The sequence below is a fragment of the Anolis sagrei genome, chromosome 3, assembly GCF_037176765.1.
Source record: "Anolis sagrei isolate rAnoSag1 chromosome 3, rAnoSag1.mat, whole genome shotgun sequence".
Taxonomy (NCBI): domain Eukaryota; kingdom Metazoa; phylum Chordata; class Lepidosauria; order Squamata; family Dactyloidae; genus Anolis; species Anolis sagrei.
The window spans coordinates 53,369,322-53,390,814 of record NC_090023.1 but is presented as its reverse complement, the minus strand read 5'-3'; the positions used below and the strand labels follow the sequence as shown (position 1 = coordinate 53,390,814).

Below are 21,493 nucleotides of genomic sequence, written 5' to 3'. Positions count from 1 at the left end.
GTGTTGGCAGAACTGCTGACCGATAGGTCAGCGGTTCAAATCTGGGGAAAGCAAGTTGAGCTCCTTCTGTCGGCTCCAGCTCATCATGCGAGGACATGAGAGAAGCCTCCCACAGGGATGATAAAATATCAAACATCCAGGTGTCCCCTGGGCAATGTCCTTGCAGATGGCCAATTCTCTCACACCAGAAACGACTTCAAGTTTCTCAAGTCACTCCTGACTTTAAAAAAAATCCCCCAGGAGGAAAGGGTGTAAGGGAATGGCAGGAGGGAAGGGGGAAGACAAAAGGGAAGGAAGGAAGGAAGGAAGGAGAAAGAGAGAGAGGAAAGGAAGGAGGAAAGAGGCAAGGAAGGAAGGACAAAAAGATGGAAGGAAAGGAGGGAGGGAGGGAGGGGAGGGAGGGAAGGAGGAAGGAAGGAAGGAAGGAAGGAAGGAAGGAAGGAAGGAAGGAAGGAAGGAAGGAAGGAAAGAGAGAAGCAAGGAAAGAAAGAATGGTGAGAGAGAGGGGGACCTAAGAAAAGAGCACAAGGGGCCGCATCCAGCTCCTGGGCCTGTGTTTACCCATACCTTCTGTAGATCCCTGAAGGCTATGCTACAAGTCTTCCTTGTATATAGGCTAAAAGAATTAATATTGAAGAATACTGCTTACCTGTTACTGTGATTCTTCAGATGGTGATATGTGCCTTCATATACATCAAACCAAAGAAGTTACTCTTACAGCTAAAGAAGATAAAAGGAGGGGGGAGGTATTAGGAAGTGAGGTTAGGAAGTGAGGTTTCCCAGCAATGCTACGTAGCATTGAACACAGTTTCTGTGCAAGCACAAAAAGCCATTTTGGGGGAGTGAGGAATGCTGGGAATTAAATTGCATTAAATCTCCGCATTCCTCATCTAAGGCTGCTGGGAGGTGCAGTTTAACACCAGGAGACCTAATGAATTCCCATACTTGCTTAGGCCCACACTTTAACCAGAAACAATGGTGTAGAAAGGAAGAAAACTAGAGAGGAGAGGTCGGAGTCAAAAGAAAAACAAACTTACAGATAGCAACCAAACTGTGCTACGACCGAAGCAAAAGAACAAACACTGCTATCCACGTCATTTTTTTAAAAAAAACGTAGGCTGAACAGGAAGGTTTCTCTCCAAAACAAAGAGAACAAAAGGAGCTTTCGATAAAGAGTCTAGAGTTCCACATTATCTTCCCAAGGTGACTTTTGTGCATAACTGGATTGGAAATCTAGAATGAGATAATAATCTCCATTTGTTAATCAAGAATTTCATAAGCGATCCCTAAATAGGCACTCCTGGTCCTCTCTAATGCAAGTAACTACTGACTGATTGTAACGTTTGTGTCTAGCGTAAAGAATCAGATCTCATCTGATCTTGGAAGGTAAGTAGAATCAGGCCTGGTTGGTACTTCTGCTTATCTAAGAGCATATCTCTACTGTACTGTTATAGATACACATGTTTTACTCTTTGATACAAGCACATGCCACTGGTAGGATAAGCTAGAAAAGAAGCCTAGCAATTCCAGGTGCTATGAGCTATATTTCAGAGGAAGGAACTGGCAAAAGCCATCCCTCAGTACTCGTTGCCTAAGCAAACTCTAAGAAATTAATGGGGTTTCCATATGTCAACAGGTGACTTGAAGCCACATACATACACAGTCAAATTTGGCTCCTTTCAGCTTGAACCAGCATCTTTGGTGGCCAGGAACTTCAGTAACTATAGCCAGAGAATCTGGAGGCAAATCTTTGTAGCAGACTGGAATACAATATTAATTAATTAATTAATTAACCATATTTATATACCACCTTTCTCAGCCCAAAGGCGACTCAAGGCGGTTTGCAGTCAGCAATCAATGCCCCCAACAACATAACATATAATTAAAAAACATTAACACATAGTCAAATGTTTCTATGGCTATTGCCCGTAAATTCCAACCATTTACTTATGGATTAAATTTTCTGTTTCCAAGTCCTACTTGTCTAAGAGTGCATTTGCACTGAACACCTATTGGGATGTGTGCTATTTGTTACAAGCACATGCCACTGGCAAAGATGCAAATTTATTGCTTAATGGTGCTGACGGACATTGAGGCAAGTTGCCGCTGCCTGCTTGCATTGGGCTAGCCTGCCTCCTAACATATGGCAGAGCCTTGCAGCACAGCGGGCTTCTGGATAGGATAATTTTGGGGTGCAGTCCATGATCTTTCAAGGAGCTGGAAAGGGAAGCATTCTGGATTGGCCAAAAACAATATATAATAGCTGAAATGGCATGACTCCAATTGAAGGAATCCATAAATCTATAGTTGGTTGAGATGCTTAGAATTCTCTTCTGGAGAGTCTGATGCTATAACAACTCAAATAAGTTGTCCTGCTTGTCTATGAGTGTATCTGCTTACAGTAGTGGTTCTCAAAGTGTGCTTCGTGGAGCCCCTAGAACAGGGGTCCTCAAACTTTTTAAACAGAGGGCCAGGTGACAGTCCCTCAAACTGTTGGAGGGCCGGATTATAATTTGAAAAAAAAAACATGAATGAATTCCGGTGCACACTGCACATATCTTATTTGTAGTGCAAAAACACATAAAACAATATAATAATTAAAATGAAGAACAATTTTAACAAATATAAAATTATTAGTATTTCAATGGGTAGTGTGGGCCTACTTTTGGCTGATGAGATGGGATTGTTGTTGTTGTTGTTGTGTGCTTTCAAGTCGTTTCAGACTTACGTTGACCCTGAGCAAGGGCCAGGTAAATGACCTTGGAGGGCCGCATCCGGCCCCCGGGCCTTAGTTTGAGGACTCCTGCCTTAGAGCTTTGTGAATCATTCTGAGTGGTTTGCGGTTCCCTCCTTCCTCCTCCTTCCTCCTTCCCCTCCAAACTTTCTCTCCTCTTTCCTGCTTCTCTTGCCTCCCTTGCTGCCAAAAGACTTTTTCCCTCAGCCCCCTTGCCACCAAAACCCATTTTTCCTTGCCTCCTTCGCCACCCATATCCTTTCCCCCTTGCCTTGCTTGCTTTCAAAACTCAATTTCCCTTCCACTGCTCAAGGGGTGTTTTGCTTGTGTTTTCCCTGCATGGCAGAACTGGATGGCCCCTGAGGTTGCTCCTTTTGTTGTTGTTGTTGCTGTTACAAAGGCTGGGTGATCATCTGCTGGGGGTGCTTTGATTATGCTTTTCCTGCATAGCAGAAGGGAGTCAGATTGGGTGGCCCCTGGAGTCTTCCACTGAAATACTGTTAAGTGTATGTTAGATAAAATTGTTCTTCATTTTAAATATTGTATTGTCCTTCCTTCCTTTTCCTTTTTTTGTGGGTTTTTTTGTTGCACTACAAACAAAGTATGTGCAGTGTGCATAGGAATTTGGTCATGGTTTTTTAATTAGTTGACACAAACACTCTCCATCCATCTGCCAATAGCCCAACCCCTGTCAAATTTTGAAACACAATTCCTCAAAAACTTTGCCTATGCCTGATACATATACACATGATATATAATATAATATAATATAATATAATATAATATAATATAATATAATATAATATAATATATAATACAATATAATAATAAAGGTTTCTCCTTGACATTAAGTCTAGTTGTGTCTGACACTGGGGGGGTGGGGGTGGGGGTGGTGCTCATCTCCATTTCTAAGCCAAGGAGTCAGTGTTGTCCGTAGACATTTCCAAGGTCATGTGATTGGCATGACTGCATGGAGCGCCATTACCTTCCCGCCAAAGCGGTACCTATCGATCTCACATTTGCATGTTTTCGAACTGCTTGGTTGCCAGAAGCTAGGCCTAACAGTGGGAGCTCACCCTGCTCCCCGGATTCGAACTGCTGACCTTTTGGTCAGCAAGTTCAGCAGCTCAGTGGTTTAGCCCACTGCACCACCGGGGGCTCCTAATATCATATCATATCATATCATATCATATCATTTATAAAGATTTATTGGGGCTCCATGAGAAACTTTGGCTTCAAAAAGGGCTCCACTGCTAAAAACATTTGAGAACCCCTACAATATAGTTTTTCATCCCTTTCACTTTTGGTTAATTTCACTGTTCTGGACTTTGTAGTCCTTTAGTCAACTGGTGATTTTTATCTATTTTTATCTTTGAATTTGTGTGCTGCTTTGAGAATCTTCCTTGGGAGAAATGTATAATGGGAGTATACTGGGTGAATAAATCACATGCTCATTAATAAAACGTGTAGATGCAGACCTTAAAATTCATGACCATAAACTGCATAGCAAAGAAAAATAGAAAAAATATTAGAAAAATTATGTAGTACCTCAGAGACTGAGAGAATGAAATTGATAGCCTAAGTTCTCTCAGTCTCTAAGGTGCTACAAAATCCCTTTGCATACTGATATTCCACACCAAGAAGGCTATGTCTGATTAGGAGAAAAGGCTTAAGACAGTTCAATTTCTGCAGTTACCTACAGCTTCACCTACCACATCTGACCAAATAAGTCCTCTCTAGGAATTTCCTAGGTCAATCAGCACAATTCATTTCAACCGAGTTCACTATGACCCAGGTCCCCATTTCCACAGTTAGTTCAGGAATGTATTTCCCATGGGTGCAAGAGTCATATTCAACATTCAATTAATCATAAATAAGTTAAAGAAAATCTAGTTCAACTGCATTTATATTAGGGGGAAACTGTTACATTTCATGTTAAATTCCATGTTTAGTTTACATTATTATAAGTTTTTAATGATTTTTGTATTGTATCGATTTTATAATGCTGTTTTAAATGCTTTAATTGTATATTGTGGATTGTTATGGCATCAAATTGCTGCCAATTTGTAAGCCACCTTGAGTTGCCTTCGGGCTTGAGAATGGCGGGATCGAAATATTGTGAGTAAATAAATAAATTAAATGGCTTTATGAAATTTCTTACAAAAATAAAGTTGAAAAATATCACCTGTGACTTTATGTCAGGTAAGGAAACAACAGCATACATTTTTGAAAACCTGATTTCTCACCAACCCAAGGCCTTTCCCTTGCTTTCTTGTTCAAAATCACCCCCCCCCCCCTTTCCTTTATCTTACTGATTCCTAGGATTAAGAGTTTCAAATTTCAGTTTTCTGGAGCAGATGAGGAGCCTTTACATCGGCGTTTGTCAACCTGGGTGTCGGGACCCCTAGGGGGGTTGCAAAGGGGTGTCAGAAGAATAGCAAAAGACCATTGGAAAACACAGTATTTTCTGTTGGTCATGGGGGTTCTGTGTGGGAAGTTTGATCCAATTCTGTCATTGGTGAGGTTCAGAATTCTCTTTGATTGTAGGTGAACTATACATTCCAGCAACTACAACTCCAAAATATCAAAGTCTATTTTCCCCAAACTTCACCAGTGTTCAAATTTTGTGCCAAATTTGGTCCAGATCCATAGTGCTCTCTGGATGTAAGTGAACCACAACTCCAAAATTCAAGGTCAATGCCCACCAACCCCTTCCAGTATTTTTGTTGGTCATGGAAGTTGTGTGTGCCAAGTTTGGTTCAATTCCATTGTTGGTGGAGTTCAGAATGTTTTTTGATTGTAGGTGAACTATAAATCCCAGCAGCTACAACTCCCAAATGACAAAATTAATCCCCCCAACCCCACCAGTTTTCAAATTTGAACATATTGGGTATTTGTGCCAAATTTGGTCCAGTGAATGAAAATAGGTCCTGTATATCAGATATTTATAATACGATTCATAACAGTAGCAAAATTACAGTGATGAAGTAGCAACAAAATAATTTTATGGTTGGGGTTCACCACAACATGAGGAACTGCATTAAGGGGTCACAGCATTAGAAAGGTTGAAAAACACTGTTTTACATGCTCTCCACTGGAGAACACAGAAGAACCGGATTGCAAAAAGAAGACCTCTTTCTAGGCTCCCTCTACTACTTGCTCCCACTTACAATCTTTTAAATCTTCCATAAGCTAATCATGCCCCAAAATAAACAAACCTATGCCCTGTTTGCATCATTTTTGTATGCCTAGGTTTGAATCATGTGACATAAACACTGCAATTCCTCAATTCTGAGGAAGTAACAAAAAAGCAAGAAGCAGTTTTGCAAACATCTAAGAGAGCTAAGGTTTGGATAAAGAAATACAAAATTTGTTGGCTATTTAGCATGGCTTCTCATTTGAAGAATTAATACGTTACTTAATAATTTAATTTTGGAATTGAGTGAATGCTGAAACTCCAACTTGTCAATTATTTAAGTTGAAACATAAATTTAAATTAAGAGTGCAATTATAACTTATTAATCAATTACGTTGAAAAATAAATTTAATTAAGTTGTCCTTTCTTATTAGAAAATTTTGAGCTCAACGACTTAACTGATTGTAATTAGTTAGCTCCCTATCAATGTATGTTGTTAAAGAAGTTTTTGGAACCCGTACAAGGAAAGGGGCTTTTACTGAATCAGCCAAATATTCCTTGCACCAGGAAGATGCGTTAGGTGGATTATCCGTCATAAACTGACTGTGGTGTAGCAGAGTGTATCTCCTTGTTAATTCAAAAGTGCATTTTCATGCTCAAAAGCAATTTCAGTGCAATACTATTCAAATTGCTGCTTCATTTGTGTAAACAATAACAATGTGACTTTTCCGTGCCTACTATTTTGGCATGATATCATGTTTCAAATGATGCTGAAATTAACTGCACAAGCAAGTTAAAGACCACTTTTGTTTTAGAAGCCTATGTTTTCATTGGAGCGACCATTTACCTCTGGGTTCATGGTAGCACCTTTCCAAATCCAAAGGCATATCCTTCCATTCATCTCCAAATTGGAGTTAGAGTTCTGACTCAGAAACAGCCATAACTTTTGTGGCATTTTATGGTCACGCAGTAGTGTCCAGTAGCCATTTTTTTTACTATAAGGCACTACCAAATAATATTAACCACTGAAAAAGTTGAGCTCAAAGAAAATATATCTCTGGTTTTCATTAAAACGGGGCTTTTCTCATTGGTGCCTCAACTCATTACCTGAGACTCCAAGACATTTTTTTAAAAAAACCAGGGTTACAAACAGAAACAGATGAATACCGTTGAGACTAAAACAGGGGTCTCTTTTGCTTGGCAACAATGAACAAATACAACAACAATTACAGGTTATTGTTTCAGTCCTCCATAAAGACAAACTGTAGTCCGTACTTTGTACCTCAATGAGGCTACATTATGCTCTGTATGACAGGAAAACACATGTAACGACCCATGGTTGAATGAACTAGTACTTCTAGTTTAAATCCTGTATTCTTACTCCACTTTTGTCCATGAATGAAAAAGTTTGCTTACTTAAGGAAGACAGAAAGGGACATCTGAGAGTTATAATTAAAAGACGGGACTCAAAAGTGATAAGATGCAGAGAAGTGCATTGTAATGAAGGACAAGGGCAGGAAGGGATGCTTGCACGAGAAGTTCATGTCACGTATGCATGCAGTGTATATGAAGACAATTGTTTGTTTTTATCAGTATATTCGAAACAGTAGTGGAGAGTCAATAATTTCTTATTAAAGATCTGTTCTAATCCATACAAATGGAATTAAACATCCAAATGACTGTGAAGCTAAATCAACCTAACTTTTGTTGTTCCTTGCCCCTTTTGTATAAAATATTTTATTTATTTATTTATTTATTTATTTATTTGCTCTATTTATATCCCACCTCAAGGCGGCTTTACATAAGACAATTATTTGATACCTTTAGACAACAGACAATTAAATACATACTGTATAAGATAAAATTCAAAATTAGAGTTAAAATGCACATCAAAACGTATAAACATTATAATCACTATTGAAATCATGCCATCCACAATCGTAATCCGGGGCCATTCCAAAGATCAATTGTACATATTTCGAGGCTATTATTGCACTGTAGTTAATTTCCAAAGGTTTGGCCCCAGAGCCAGGTTTTCACTTTCCTTCTGAAGTCCAGGAGGTTGGGATATGCTCTAATATTACTGGGGAGGGAATTTCACATCCAAGGGGTCACCACTGAGAAGGCCCCGTCTCTCATTTCCACAAAACATGCCTGCGAAGGTACTGGGACTGAAAGCAGGGCCACCCTCAATGATCTTAATCTCCTAGGTGGCTCACAGGAGGAGATATGTTCAGACAGGTAAGCTGGGCCGGAACAATTTAGGGCTTTATAGGCTAAAGGCAGCACTTTGAACTGTGCTCGGTAGCAAACTGACAGCCAGTGGAGCTGGTGCAACAGGGGAGTTGTACGCCACTCTGGTGATCAACCTGGCTGCTGTCTGTTGGACTATTGAAGCTTCCGAACAGTCTTTAAGCACAACCCCACATAGAGCGCGTTGCAGTAGTCTAGGATGAGCAAACGGATGGTCACTTATTTATTACAAGCATTTTTCCTAAATATCAAGTTGAGAGTTGGCTTTCTTAGCCTTTTAATGGGCCATTTTATCTGTAAGTCTCCTTCTTTTTTCTGTCTGTGTTTCTTGTCTTTTTATTAGATTGGATTACTATCCTTGACAGCCACCCAAAAATCACTTTTAGTTTAATGTGGAATGTATGTTCTAACAATAAAGAGATAATCAAATTCATGCTAGGACCTATTTTGACTCCAAAATCCAAAGTGGCAGTCAATATCTAGTATCTAGATCCGACTAGTGTGCTCCAGATGTATTACGCTACAACTTCCACTATACTGGAAAAACTGAATGTCAAGTTGATTTATGCAAGATAGTGATAAAACAGGAAAATAACTTTTCTGGATAGTAGCCCTTTTAGTCAACACAGGTGTTCTACAGATTTGCAAACAAAATGCAGTTAATCCCAGAACAACTAGGCAGGACTTTCACGCAAGCACTGTCCTGGACAACCACATTATCCAGCAGAATAGCTCCTGATTTTTAAAGATTTCTGTAACAGATCCAAGGAAAGATACGGAATTACATGAAGCAGAAGAATCTAACTTGGAAGTTCCAGGATCTTGTTCCAACTATATAAAATATTCATTCTCATCATCAAAACATATTGAGGGGAGGGACTCCTGTTACATAAGGTCGACTTTGTCTTGTACCAAGTGCAAAGTGAATGTCAAATACATATCCAAATAGATAAAATAACTGATTAATCCAATCACTGAAGGGTTTAAAGTCAGTGGAATTGGCTAGAAACAGTTTTTTAAAAATAGCCTTGTGTCTCTTTAAAGACGCAACAAATGAGTGTACTTGGACAATAGCCCACTTCATCATATGCATGGAATTTTATTCAGAATGTCAGGTATGAATATACTACCACGGTTCAATACAGGCTGATGAGGTCAGAGGGAAATTGAATGCAAAAACTGCTGAGAGTAACAAATGCATTAACTCTGACTTTTTGCAAAACTGTTGCAAACAGCCTGAGGTTACGACTAGGTAAGTCAATTATGACATTCTTAGATAAGAATCCATTATCGTGATTCAGATCTCTGGTGATAGACAGGAACAGTTTTGTCAATGGCCATTGTTAAGAATGTAATAATTGCAGTCAATGTTTAATTTCCCTTTGACTTTCTTGCGTACCACCCCACCTCTTTCCATCCTGCCCCAATATGGATCTCTATCTGAAATACTGGATAATGCTCAATGTATCAGATGAATGCGCTACAGTTCTCCAAAGCTTCCACTACAATAGGTTTATTACTCTTCAGCACCAACAGACAAGCATCTCAAGCTCTGAGGATTACCTGGGAAGGAATCCCACTGGAGCACTGCAGCACACCCAGATACTTGGGAGTTATCCTGGACTATGCTCTGAACTACAAGAAGCACTGTTTGAATATCAAGCAAAAAGTGGGGGCTAGAAACAATATCATACGAAAGCTGACTGGCACAGCCTGGGGATCACAACCAGATACAGTGAAGACCTTGTGCTTTGCTACTCTGCTGATGAACACACATGCCCAGTGTGGAACACATCTCACCATGTTAAACCAGTGGATGTGGCTCTTAATGAGAAATGCTGCATTATCTCTGGATATCTACTCCCCACACCACTGGAGAAATTATAAGGAAGTAGCAGCCAATAATGAAAGAGTCAAGGTAGTGATATCTCCAGCCCATCCCCTGCTCAGATGTCAGCCAGCACGCCAATGCCTTAAGCTTTTTAAGATCTACATAGATACTCAGAGGAACACCTCTGAAAGTGAGAGTCCAAAAGTGGTAAGCTAAAACCCAGAACCTCAACCGATGGCTGATACCGGATAACCCCCCTGGACACACAGAAGACTGGATGATTTGAAAGATGCTGAACAGCCTACACTTTGGCACCACGAGATGCAGAGCCAACCTTAAGAAATGGGGCCACAAAGTGAAGTCCATGACATGTGAGCGTGGAAAAAAGAAGAACACAGACCACCTATTACAATGTAGTCTGAGCCCTGTCACATGCACAATAGAGGACCTTCATATAGCAACACCAGAAGCACTCCAAGGGCGGATCCAGACAGCCTTTTATCCCAGGAGCATCCGCATTTAAAAAACGTGTGCGCTTTCTGGGATGGGTGTCCAGATGTTGTACTGGGACTTCTCAGTACAAAATCAGGAGACTAACCCCCCCCCAGAAGCCCCCCTAAACTGAGTAAAAAAAGGAAAGAACTCACCTGGCCTCCCTGGGACAGCTGCCGGAGTTCTCCTGGCGCATACAAATGACGCGCCAGGAGAAATGTGGGAGCGAGGGATTTTCTTCTCTCCCCCCCCCCCCCCCTTCTCCTGGTATGTTATTTGTACATGCCAGGAGAACTCCAACAGCCGTCCCAGGGAGGCCGGATGAGTTCTTTTCTTCTTTCACTCAGTTTAGGGGGCTTTGGGGGAGTGGCTTGGGATTCCCACAGTTTTCTGGGCTAATTTAGCCCGGAATACTGTGTGGACTACAGTATTCTGCAGTCCAGAACCAGAAATAGTGGGTTTATCCCGCGCCATTCAAGAAGGTATGGAATAAACCCACTATCTGATTACTTCGCTACAAACCAGGGTTTTCCTCGTTTGTGGAGAATGTTGTCTGGACAGTCCCTCCTTTATTGCAGTAGACACCACAATAAAGATACTATCTGTATGGGCCCCAAGTGGCTAACTACTGGTCAAAGGAAATTTAGTATAATGCCAAGTTTTTAAACTTCGTGTTTTTAAATACATTACAACTGTACCCTTGTCTCGCTTCTGATACGATAAATAGCACCAAATGACTCCTTGCTCTTTTGTTTTAAGATACTTACATGGCTGCTCCTATGGGAAAGAAATGAATTATCTGTGCTCTCAGTTGATCAAGTTTATAGGAAAGAATATAAAGTTGCCAAGGGATTTGGGTATGCGAACAGAATTATTGAAATCCCACTGCTTTCAGGTGTTGGGTGCTCTCTGGCCTTTAGGTACCAGCCTATTGAAACAATCTGAGAAAAAAAATCCTGGTGAAATCTAGACTCCCTCTTAGGCTCAATATATCTCAGTATCACATATAAGAGTTTATAGCTAATGAACTTTTGTAGGTGAGTTAGAAACCTATTTCAAACTATAGAAAGGACAGAAAATCCATTCCTGGATGATGTCCCAGTGGTCATAATACTTGACAGATGGAACTCTGCTGATGAGTCAATTGTTGATTTACTTCACAAATGGGAAGATTAAAAAAAAAAAAAAAGACTACCACGATTTCCAGGAGAATGTCATTGAAAAATAAACACTTGGTCTGTATGATTATCAGATAATGCTTGCTCTGTTTGAAAGCCCACAACCTAAGGCAAAGACAAAAATGGCAAAATGTACAGGATGATGCTAACATTATTCATCATCTGCTCACTACTGGCCCATGCACACTTTATAATAATGCAGAGGAGAATTTTATACCATACATGGACAAAGAATTACAAAGTTGCAGGAATATTATCCAGAATGTCTATACTCATTTAGACAATTTGGAAGTCTGCACAGGAGAAAATGGAGGGAAGACTGTGCAGAAAAGCATGATATCTTCCAAATTTTTCCATGACTTTTTAGTCTTACATGGATGCATGACATGTGAATGGGCTTCAAAAACATGATTAATCCTGTCCCTTCCTCTGACATGACCACAAGAGAGTGATTAGAGATCACTGTTTCTAACTTATCACAGATTAGCATTAACTGTGGTTAGTTTTAACTATTGTTACAGAAATAAGTCCAAAACAAAGCATGGGTCAGATCTTAGTTGATTTACTTAAATCAGGAGTAGGAAACTGTAAAGCTGCAGAGACATTTTTCACCCACATGCCCCTTCTTGGAGGACTGCAGCAGATCAATCATTGCAATTAAAAGTGGTGTCACATAATTTCTAGCTTTATTTTCAGCCATTTTTTTTACATTTTTTAAAAGGATGTTCATGTTGGAGAGGCTGTGGATCAAAACTGCTCCACTCTGCAGTGGTTCTGAGATGATTCTTAATCCTTTTTGAGGGAAAGTACTAAAACTTTTTTCAAACCACATTTTTAGGCATTGGGGCTTTTAGAAACTGCAAACCGGGCACTTTCCTTGCCCTCACTTGCCTAAAACATAGCTAAAATGAATCACTTCTTGGTATTTGGTCATGATAATATGCTGTAATGAACTGAAAATGGAATGAGAGGCTTTCATTTCCTTCCTACAGCCTCCAGTGGGGAAGGGGAAGGGAGAAAAGGTGGACCATCCCACCAGCAGAATTGTAGTTTCAAATATTGTCACTTAGGCAAAGTTTAGCACTACATCTAAGCCCAGTTCCTGATTAAACCATTGATCTTGCCATATCTGTTTTGCAGTCACCATACAAGAATTAGGAAGTAACAGGGATGATGGAGCAAGCTTATTTTCTGCTGCCCTAGAGACTAGGATGCGGAGCAATGCCTTCAAACTACAGGAAAGGAGATTCCACCTGAACATGAGGAAGAACTTCCTAACTGTGAGAGCTGTTCAGTAGTGGAACTCTCTGCTTCATAGTGTGGCGGAGGCTCCTTCTTTGGAGACTTTTAATCAGAGGCTGGATAGCCATCTGTCAGGGGTACTTTGAATATGACTTTCCTGCTTCTTGGCAGGGTGTTGGACTGGATGGCACATGAGGTCTACTCCAACCCTTTGATTCTATGATTCTAGGAAAAATACATACAATGTAAAAGAAAAATCTGCAATCTGAAATGTCAATTAAAAAAGGTTCAGGGTCTAATTTTATTAATTAAAATAACTGAATACTAGGATTGTGCATTATGTATATCATGCTTTGGGGCTAGGACTAAGCCTGTTTTGAGATGCACAGAATCAAATGTGGCTGCAATTTTTGTTTAGCTAATTATGTATCAAGGACATGTTTGTATTTATGAAGTCCTTTGAATAGGTAAGACATTCTGATTATGCAGAACCAACATCAGGAGTTTTGTAGCTGTTGTGGCATTTTATGATTGCAACACAACACCTACCATCTTCAAGGATAAGGGCAAAAGTTCAGTTAGGCAAGCTTGGCAGTCATAAGCAGCTGTTACAGAGATATTTGCCTTCATCAGCCACCATGCAAAATGTTTTTATGCATTATGCAAGTTTATGAGGAATTTAGAGCCTGGATTGACTTGCCTTCCCTTTCCCTTCTCATCCTTTTCTAAAGAAAGAATGTCTGTTTGATTACAAGTTTACAAGTAGAGACTGTGTTGGTTTAAATCTTTCTGAAGCTTGTAGATAAACTTAGATTGTTTGTAGCCGATAATAAAGGACAGTAGCACAATTGACCTGCTACCTCTTTGCAGTCCTAGAAGTGTACCCTAAGAGTGTATCTACACTGTAGAATGGATGCAGTTCAGCACTACTTTAATTGTCATGGCTCAATGCTATGGAATCCTGGGATTTGTATCTTTGGTGAGGCACCAGAACCATTTGGCTGGGAAGGGTGAAGGCCTTGTCAAATCACAGCTTCCACAGTCCCATAACATTGAGTCATGGCAGTTCAAGTGGTGTCAAACTGCATTAGTAATACAGTGTGGAAGCCACCCTAATTCTATTTATGTGTACTCAGAAGTGAGCCCCATTTGATTCAATGCAACATTCCCAAGCAAACTGCAGTCTAACTGTATGGTGTCCGGTGTTGGTGCTGGCAGAAAAAAGAAAAGAAAAAAACCCACAGAAAGTACAATGACTATGAAGGAGTAAAATATTGAAGAAAATAAGCTGCTCAGACACATCAGGCAGTATCTGCCTCACCACCCAGGAAAATGTGCACCCACCAGCACAGTTCACCAACAGGAATCTGGCTTTGGACTCCCATAACTTCAAAAAGGCCACTGTCATATTGGATAAAACAATTCTCCGTTTTGTGCGCAAAGCCACAATGGATGTCTTTTGGCAAAGCAGCAACCCATGGACATGTTTCTACCCATTCAGGCATCTCTACTTCAGCACGCTTGGCAGGTTGCCTACCATGGCTGGGATCTGAGTCACAAACATTGTATCACAACAACTGGCTCTTTCTTCAGAAGAGACCAAAATAGATCGTGGCATCTGGACCAAAGTGGATAACAATTCCAGAGGATGTTAAAAGCATGTAGTACAATTTTCATAGAAGGGAGGTAATTTCAATTATAAATACGAGCAAGCCAGTCATTCTAGCTTAATTGAGGTCATAGGGATCAGTGGAGTTCTTCTCCTTAGCAAAGACGAAAACAAACATGAGCTGAAATGTATTAATAAGACTTTAAAAGCAGGGAGGGAAGCAGAATGAATACCATGACACTAATTCTAGCACTGCCGTCCCAGTGAAATTCTCTACACAAACACACACACACACAGATTCCTCTGCCACGGCTGAGTTTCATCCTCAAGGAAAGTTTTTAGGTGCAAAGAGTGGGCAAGGAAGTTGTACAGGACCACAGATTTTGGCATAAAAACCCCCAAGTTCCATAGAACCTCAGTATTGTCCAGGTTCTTCTTTAATATACCACAAAGGATAAGTTCGAAGATGCCTGTAGAGACCTTAAACCACAGATTATACAGTGACCGCTGTATTTTGTCTATACTTTGACTGGAAACATACCATAAGGACAGCAGTAGTGGACTTAAAGAGCCCACAAACATTTCAGAAATAAATATTTTGAAGTATGGGTAAGTGAACCATGGGTACTGACTGCATGGATTAAGGGGTTGTACTATGTGTCTTGTTAAAAGAGAGAAAAGAACCAAAACATGCCTGTTTTGGTCCCGTATGTTCATAGGACTTAAGCATTAATCCACCACATACACAGATCGAAGAATAAGGGTGTTGAAGGGCTGGGGAAAATGAGTAATTCCTGAAATGATCAGCCAAAACTGGGGCACCAAGACTCCTGTGTGTTTCAGCCCTCTCATGAATGATCAACCAAAATCATCATAAATTATGATTACACGAGTTATTGTCTTCATGGTACTCAGATTGTTATCAGATTTAGCTGTTGCTGCTGCTGGTGGATTGTTTAATGTAACAACATGTGTTTTCATTCTGTGGCAAAAACATATATTCAATTAGTCTAAATTAATAATGACCTCCCTGCAACGTTGAGCCTCCATTTAAAACCGAGTCCGTGTACTCATGTCCCCATATTAGGAACCTAGTCGAGTTTAGAGCTTCATAATCTTTTCCCATTTGAGACCCCTTTTGACTCAAGAAACTTTTACTTGTATTTTATTATATTATAGATATATAATAAAATAGGTACAAGAATAAAACATTTACTGATAACAAATCAGCATTTGCAAGACTTGTAAAACAGACTGCTTTTCCATTTTGTTGAGTATAGCGGAAGCATTTTCTGCAGAGTCCACCATAAACAATGAATGTTGTCTATGGGGCCCCGGGGTTGCAATGGGTTAAAGAGCTGAACTGTTGAATATGCTGACCTAAAGGTTGGCAGTTTGAAACCATGGGTCAGGGTGAGCTCCGCTGTAAGCCCTAGCTCCTGTCAATCTAGCAGTTTGAAAACATGCAAATGTGAGTAGATCAATAGATACTGCTTTGGCAGGAAGGTAAAAAAGGCCATGCAGCCATGCCAACAACACGACCAGGAGGTGTCTATGGACAACAGGCTCCTTGGATTGGAAATGGAACAAGAGTACCTCCCCATGGCCAGAGTTGAGTACCGCCTCCAGAAGCCGGAGATGAAAGGGGAAGCCTTTACCTTTGCCCTGTGTATTTGTGTGTCATTGTTACTCCACTGTATTAAAGGCACTGGATGTTTGCCTATCTGTGTATGTAGTAATCTGCCCTGAGTCCGCCCCCCCCCCCCCCCCGAAAGATATGTAAGATATATAGGCAAAATACAAAGTGCTGCTGCTGTTGTTGTTGTTGTTGTTGATGATGATGATGATGATGATGATGATGATGATGTTTCTAACAGATTTGTGTAAATGTATGTCATTCAGAAACTTTTTATTGTTGCCAAATTTTTCATGACCTCAACATTGAGCTAAGGGAACCCCAGATTAAGAAGTAGTGATCTAGCTCAAAAAGACTATATAAAGTGACACAATCCAAATGCTCCACAACACACAAAACCAGAACTTGGAAAGCTGACTTGTTTTGAATTGCAGCTCCCCAAAGCCCTCGGCCAACATTTCATATTTAATATTAGAACCCACGTCAGGTCTAGCACTGAACTGAGACTGTGGCCTGGACGCAATCTTATTTGCATTTCCATATTGGCTTCTGGAATCTAGTTTGCCTTTCTATTTTGGAGCTTCCTGGCCAAGAAAAAAAGTTACAGCATTTTCCTCATTTTTAAAGTGATGTTGATACTCAGCCTTGTCAGCTCTGGGAACTTGCTGTAGCAACTGCCTAAGGGAGAGCGAATTCCCAAGGCAGGGATTCTCATACAAGAACTCCCTACTGAGACATTTCACCACAGGAACAAACAAACAGTGCATCTCAGCAGAACTAAATTGCAGAATGACAGGTGGAATGCTGAGAACTAGGCTCAGGTGGGAGGACTACGCAGGGAATTAGTCGCCATTACAAGCAATGTGAATTGGGCTCAAAAAAAAAAAAGGAATTCCCTTTATGAATAATGCAACATTTCCATCTCTTTCCGTATTACAGCTAAAACATTGCAGTCCAGAAATATGACTTTTCACTGGTCATACTGGCTAGGGATGATAAGGAATGCAGTCCAATGTATCTGAGGAGCATTCAGTTGGGGAAGTTTTAAAAACAGCTTTGTGCATCACAGCAAGGAGGATGCCATATTTCACTGATTCTAAAGCACACTTTTTCCCATTCGGGGTCTTCAAAAATGGAGTACACCTTAGATTCAATTGGGCCTTAGATTTGCTGTGGTTTTCCTCTTTCAAAATTGTTTTACCTCTGACAAAGAGGATAACGAAGAGGAAGAGCCCCAGCCCCAATGGTTCTGCCAGACCTGCAACACTTTTATCCCCAGCCTCTCTATACAGATACTCACAGGACCATCTCAGCAAGCAAGAGTCCAAAAGTGGCAGAAATCTGAAACCAAAAGTGGCAGAAACCAGAAAAGTAGCAGAAAACTTGAAGCCTCAACCCATGGCTGATATTGAATGAGAGACTCCCCCCTGCGCACACAGAAAACTGGGCCGTTTGGAAGGCGCTGAACAGACTGCCCTCTGGCAGCATGAGATGCAGAGCCAACCTTAAGAAATGGGGCCACAAAGTGGAGTCCACAACATGAGAGTGTGGAGAAGAGCAAACTACAGAGCACCTATTACAATGCAATCTGAGCCCTGCCACATGCACAATGGAGAACCTTCTTACAACAACACCAGAGGCACTCCAAGTGGCCAGCTACTGGTCATAGGACATTTAATATAATGGCAAGTTTTTTAAACTTTGTGTTTTTAAAAATACATTACAACTGTACCCTTGGTTTGCTTCTGATAAAATAAATTAAAAATATCCTGTAACTGTATTAATGCTTCATACTCCTCTTCACTGCACAGGAAAGACTGCTCAACAAAGCCACAATGAAAAAAAATTGTATTGTGCATGCAAAGGAAATTATATACAAATCTAAGCTTTGAAAACAAGGTGTGCCTTAGATTCAAGGATGCCTTAAATTCAGTGAAACATGGTATTTCAAACACTAAGCTGTCAGCATTAGCCTCAGAGTATTTTTTTAAGTTTTCAGGGCTAACTAAACTGTTCAAATTCCTAGATGCTTACATTCAACTTCTAATACCAATGCCCTAACCATTTATAGAGTATTCAAACCACTTCACATCCATTACCACAATAATATACATACTTGTAGGTACTCAAGCAATGCAGCACATGGGATTTTCCCTGCCTTTTATATCTCAGTTCTGTAAATACCTACTTTGGGAAGTTGAACTATTTATTTCAAAGTGCTTGGGAGAAATCCAGAAATGCTAAGATTTTACACTGCCAAGAAAAAACAAGCTATGTTTTCATTAACTCTAAGAATACTAATATACTAGTATCAATATACAGTATTTAACAGCTTGGTATACTAGCATAGACCAGTATATTAATATTAGTATCTTTATCAGCTTTATCAGCATTGTATTATATTCTTCACTAACTTCAATACCATTCATGTTCCCAATATGCCTTAGAGCAGCATTTCTCAACCTGTTGGCCAACCTTAGGGGGTCACAAGGGGATTTCAAAGGAGTCGCCAAAGACCATCAGAAAACATATATTTCTGATGGTCTTAGGAACCTCTTTGGCAGAGAAGGCTGAAGATCTCTCTGCCTGCCCTTCTCTTCCTTTTTAGAAACAGAGGGTGAATCCTCCCACCAAAAGCCCTTCTCCTTTGTGATTGAGAACCGCAGATTAAGGACACACAGATTAAGAAACAGCTTCTCAGCCAAGGTAAGTACTGTTTCTTAGACTCCAAGTGGGGAGGGGAGAGCAGGCATGCTCGATGCCTGGCAGAGTGGTGCGCATGTGCAGGTGAGGGAGAGCATGTGAGGCTGGAGGGAGGCTCGTGCCAGCGAGTCCCTTCAAGCAATGGGGGTTCTGTTTGGGAAGTTTGGTTCAATTCTATCATTGGTGGGGTTCAGACTGTTCTTTGATTGCAGGTGAACTATAAATCCCAGCAAATAAAACTCCCAAATGTCAAGGTCTATTTTCCCCAAACTCCACTATGTTCACATTTGGGTATATTGAGTATTCGTGCCAAGTTTGGTTCAGATCTATCATTGTTTGAGTCCACAGTGCTCTGTGGAAGTAGGTGAACTACAACTCCAAAACTCAAGGTCAATGCCAACCAAATCCTTCCAGTATTTTTGTTGGTCATGGGAGTTGTGTGTGCCAAGTTTGGTTCAATTCCAGTGTTGGTGGAGTTCAGAATGCTCTTTGATTGTAGTTTAACTATAAATCCCAGCAACTACGACTCCCAAATGACAAAATCAATCCCACCCAACCCCACCAGTATTCAAATTTGGGTGTATCGGGTATTTGTGCCAAATTTGGTCCAGTGAATGAAAATACATCCTGCATAGAGATGTTTACATTATGATTCATAACAGTAGCAAAATTACAGTTATGAAGTAGCAACAAAAATAATTTTATGGCTGGGTGTCACCACAACATGAGGAACTGTATTAAGGGGTCGTAGCATTAGGAAGGTTGAGAAATACTGCCTTAGTGGCTGTGTAGACTTTTGGCATTTGCAACTCCTTCCACCATAACAGAACAATGGAAAAAGCCATACCTATGGAATACTCTACTTCTGTTAGAGCAGGGTCACACATCGTAGATCAAATTTTTTGAGATATGGAAGGCTCCTGTCTTGAATACTGAACAGATAGCGGCGTATTGCTTAAATTTGTCCCTTTCAGCAATTTTTCCTACCTATTTCTCCCACTAATCTTTCTTTCCTGTATGAGAGAAGATACAGGACCTGGCTCTTTTAACATCTGAAAGTAAGAAACAAGTTAGAGGGGAAATGTAAGCATAGAAATAGAAAATGAGGAAAACTTGAGCACCTTTTCCCTTTTTCTCCAGTGTCAATCGCCTTATCTGGAAGTGGCTTTTCCTGTTTCAAATTACATCCCTCTGTATATTATGTCATTTTGGAGTTCAGTATTTTATGTGTGGGCTACAACGTAATTAGCACTGAAAATGTTACTGCAGGCAAGGTCTTTGTGCAGCTGTTGCACTAAAAACATTCACAATGTGGTGGGGTGCATGGAAAGTGTCCCAAGGAGGACTCAGTAGTGGCAGTGTGGAAAATGTCCCTAGCTTGGTGCTGCCGTGCTGATCCATGTGCCATTCCATGTGCAGACATGTGAAGCTCTTCTGTTTTTGAAGGCACCCATGCTACAATCATTTATTTATGGGAAGCACCTTGGAGGAAGCAGCAACAAAGCTCCCACTAAATGTTAATATCAACAGTTTACACAATTATATATAGAACTACACTGTCATGCATAACTCGACTAGTGCTTAGCCTTGGGATCTTTCCTGAATGAAAGGGCTCGCTGCATAAAGAAGCCAACCAGTACTGAACTAAAGCACTGCCTCTTGCAACATATTTTGTATTTAGTATGCATCTCACTCCATAATGAAAGATAACATGGGCATATTAATTTGCAGCTTTCCCTTTCAAAATAACGTGCCCAGGATCAGGTTGTTGCTTGCAAAAAATTTTAAAAGGGAAATGCTGTGTGTACATGCAGGCTTGTACAATCTGCATAAAAGGGACAAGATATATATGTATTTCGGGCTTATACATCATGCAATAGGAGACACTACGGAGTCACATATATACTCCTGTTAGGCAATACGCAGCTAGGAGCCATAATCCTGAACCGGGAGAATGTATTTAATAAAGATCATCAAATGTTGCATATGAATGAACAATCGGTGTCCCAGAACAGCAGAAAAAAAGTGGGGGTTGAGGAGAGAGGATGCGCTTAGGGAGTTAAATTCCTTGCCAGGAATAAGTAGGCGTTGTTGTCTGTTTTGCAGGGCAGAAATCAATATTCCCGCCTCTTCTCCTTCTGTTATTTCACCTTGAGATACTTGTGCTCAAGGCGGACGGGTTCTGCATCTTATTCTCCGTTACTACAACTTATTTCCTTCCAACCATTCACAGGGTCACAGATGTTCACGAAGCATTAAGTTGCCTATAATTTGCTTCCCAAATCTCTAAACAGAATGCCATTAGTGCTCCAGCCACACTTACTGTTTCAGCACATCACTGATCAACAGCGACTCGGCTGTGTCTCCGTTCCTTCCTGCACTCTCTGTCCTCGTCACCCCATCCATTTAGTGACCTGAAACTGACTTTCTATGATTCAGCATTGTTTGTTTGTTAGCACCATGGCTCAGCCAGCATCCACAAGTGAGTAACGGTTACACAAAATACACATTTTACTAGAACACATTTTTATTGTGTTATTCACCAGTTCCTCCTAATATGTCCATTCTAAGTTTACTGAAGTCTGCTTGAAAGCTTGCCAAATAATGCTGAGTTCAGTTATAACTCTGCCACTTATATTTGCTCTCTTTCCTCTTGAAAAAGTTTTCTACTATTGCAGT

At 40.5% G+C, this 21,493-nt stretch overlaps 1 protein-coding gene across 4 annotated transcripts in view; it reads right to left on the bottom strand.

The window, feature by feature from the left end:
- Positions 1–21,493, bottom strand: part of LOC132771951 (uncharacterized) — a 164,920-nt gene that overhangs the window by 61,799 nt on the left and 81,628 nt on the right. For 2 of the 4 annotated variants that reach the window (XM_067466670.1, XM_067466673.1), the window contains exon 2: positions 650–720. The exons of the other annotated variants lie outside the window; for them this stretch is intronic. The gene's annotated coding sequence lies outside the window, so the exon portion shown is untranslated. The remainder of the gene's footprint in view (positions 1–649; positions 721–21,493) is intronic. 4 annotated transcript variants of the gene reach the window in all.